Below are 3657 nucleotides of genomic sequence, written 5' to 3' on the forward strand. Positions count from 1 at the left end.
TTCCCATCGTCTGTTTTATATAGATGTAGAAAATTACAGTAGTGATTACTGTCAGGTTACTGTATAATAACCTTTGGTAAGTTCAACTGGAAGTTTAATTAATTCTGACTTTTTTTCATGTCATAACATAAAAAATGGTCCATCCCACATGGGATCACATGACACACGATAATACAGCATATAAATAACTTTCAGCATTTGACATTCATGTTCCAAAGAAAAACAAATCATTACTGCAGATGACATACTGTATGTAGTCTGACAAACAGAAACGGAAAAGAGTGGAAAAAGCTTCCCAAACAGGTCAGTGAAAATACTCAGAAAACAGTACAGGAGAAAAAAAGTGAGAGAACTGGATATGCTCAGCATGTGCACGAATACATAAAGAACAGAAAAGGCATGAATCAGCAGAAGCTCTGGATTGCAACACGTTTCAAGCTTGGTGTTCTTCCTCAGGCAGCATCAAGAGGTTTATGCTTACATGTCTCTAGAAATAGAGAAAAAGCAGGAAAATGCTGTATATCATACAAAACAATAATGAGATGTTCACATTATTGATACAGAGAAGACAATACCCATGCTTCTTAGCCATGTATTTGGTGATAAACTCAGTTAGGCTGGAACATGATCGCCTCAGGCTTAAGAATTGTCCCACTGGTAGATTGTCTTTGAGACTTTTAGGATGGTATGAAGAGCCCAGTAGAAGAGCAATCCAGAGTGTCTGCTGATCTGAGCCTTTTCTGTGTTCTTAATATCAGTGCACATATTGAGCCGATTAAATTCTCTCACTTTTTTTGTATTTCACAGCTACCTGCCCTTTTTTTGTGTATGTAGTATGGAGAAAAACATGTTTTACACAGAAAACAATGTAAAAGATACCTATATTTGATCATGATGAGCTCAGTGGAGTGATATGTAGAACGTTTAACAATGTAGAGTGAAGCAAATTTCAAATCTGTTCTGATTCAGAATATTTGACAGCTCGTATAGATCAATTAATGATAGCTGCAGTAGTAATAAAGGGGGCGTTTTAAGCTATTGAAAGACCACTGGCAAAAAGAAAACTCTAAATGCATCACATGCGTTAAAGGAGACATATCATGTGATTTTCTGTTATTTTTATGCTGTTATGATGTTGGATGTCTAAGTTAAACATGATCAAAGTTCCAAAACATGAGGTGACCATATGTAAGAATGATCCCTGAAAGTCAAAAACCAGAGTTTCAGCCTGTTTGCAAAGTTACAGCTACTTACCCATCAAACTGATATTACATTGTTCACACACGGTCACAAATGACCGTCTGTTCTGTGTTGAGGTTGTTGTTGTTGTTCCACAGGCTGTTCACATTGTCCGCTTGCATATTTTGGATCAGGTTCAGAAAATCCTCCATGAGGAAGCATAGAATTAGCGAATTGAAAAGCATCCCTGGTGTTCCCTTCCTTCTGTGCCAGTTGGTCTTGTTCCTTTGTGACAGCGTTCCAGCATTTTTCCTTATGTGAGTTTCTTAGAGCCTGATAGTTACCTGACCTGTTTTTGCCTTTTTGCCTTCTGATTGCACACTGCTGCTTCGCTGACTGATTACCTGTGTACCGACCTCCTGATTAAAAGGACTGATTTTGACCTGATACTGAGTCTGTGTCTGCATTTGAGTCCAAGCCTGTGGTTCTGAATTGACAAAGATATTCCAGTACCAGTCCCAGATTAAAAATATAGACTTGGAAATGTGCATAATATGTCCCCTTTAAAGAAGCGTAGTGATAGATTTCTTTGTCTATTTCTGAATGTTTATGGCCATTTTCCATCTTCCCAATGGTTCTTCCAGCCAAGCAGAAACATTCTTACCCATTTATGCATGATGTGTTTGTGAGTACAACAGTAATGCCCCTTCATGACATCTGTTATATAGTTAATTATGTTCTCTATATACAGTATTTTAATTACAGGAAGTTGTGATGTGTGTCCATGAGATAAATTGCGGACATTCCTCAGTTATACACACTGCTGGGTGCCTTTACACCCGACCACAGGCAAAACCTACCTTATCATTGGCTCATTCATAGATATTCAAAGACAGAGAGTTTGTGTGTTCTGTGTATTCCACTTGTAATATTATCACCATCAAAACATTTTAACAGTTGCTATCACAGCTTCTGTGCTCCAGAGTCCCATCTGACAGTGAACACAAAAGATATTCCAATTGAAATAAATTAGTTTGAAAGTCAGGCTGAGTGTCCCGAAAAAAAAATGGATAATTCATGTCCATGTACCCAAATCCATGTACTTGAGTAAATCAGGTATGCCTACATTGTAAGTCTTATTTGGTACTGCAGTCATTTAGGGAAATTATCAAATTATCTAAACAACACAAAGGCAATGACCAGGACAAAGTGGAAGGTGCAGCAGCACTATGCACAAAAGAAGTGGAGTAGAATAAAGATAAAGAAGGCTGTGTGTTAGTTAATAAATAAACTTTATCACTTTTTAAATAGGAAGCTGCAGACTATCACACATATCTGTCCTGCTGCCTACAGACAGATGCAGGAACTTTATTAACTGATGGGGGTTTTCATACAATATGTAGCAGCGTCTATTTTGATGTATTGATCAGTGCAGACTGCTGTACTGACCTTTCTGCAATAATCATATCAAACATTTATTTTTGATGCCAATTTAAATGCATCTACAAGTCAAAGCCTTTAAATTTATTTACACTGTTAAGTGTCATGTCATAATGGCTGTCCATTTCCTCCAAGTAATTATTTGGCCCTTTTTGACAGCATCGCCAGATTGTCTGCAGAGTGACAATGCAGACAGAGTCTCAGTGCAATATCTAAGACCCAGTTTCTACCAAAATACCAACAACTTGCAACAACGGACTCATTTGAATTAAACTTGCACCTGTCGTGCCTCTCCTCTCATCTCTGTGTTATGTGTGCTGTGCCGGGAATGAAAATACCAGACAAAAGGTAAATTTTGAGATTACGCACAAAAATAAAACTCTAAATGTACAGGATTTTTATGAAGGAGGAAGATACACTTGTACTTGCTTTTACATTTCTGATCATTTCAGAAATATTTATTATTTTATTATTTTTATTATCTATGATAATTATGAATTATTACTAATAACCAAAAGCACTCCTGCCCGTCCCAACGTTGTTGACACTTAATTCAAAACAAATGTCAACCTCACAGTTTCAGTCTGATTCATCATCTGGAAACCATGTATGTTTGTGCCAAGTTTTTTGGAATTCAGCCTCTGTTTTTGTTTGTTAACATTACAAGATGTGTTAAAGAGCCAGGCTAAATTACCTCAGAACCAGAGTTCAGAGTTGCAGTAACATTCGGTGACTGTTTGCTGTTATGACTGAGGACTGTGGAGTTCATCTCAGTTACCTTGAAATAAACTGGAACAGTAGTGAGGAGAAACAAAGGTCCAAGAGGAGGGAGGTAAATATAAAAGGAGGGTGCCGGAGAGCAGGAGTCTGCAATAACAAGTGATATGGGATGAGGTGGGAGGATGTGTAAGACTCTGTTCTGGCTGTTGGCCTACTGGCTTTTTTCTCCAGGACTTCCCTGGCTGGTGGATCTCCACTGTAAGTAGACCCAGCTTTCCATCACACCTTCTGCCTTGAATGTCTGTTCTAAGAGGCAGA

Source organism: Thunnus maccoyii, chromosome 2 (genome assembly GCF_910596095.1).
Source record: "Thunnus maccoyii chromosome 2, fThuMac1.1, whole genome shotgun sequence".
Lineage (NCBI taxonomy): Eukaryota > Metazoa > Chordata > Actinopteri > Scombriformes > Scombridae > Thunnus > Thunnus maccoyii.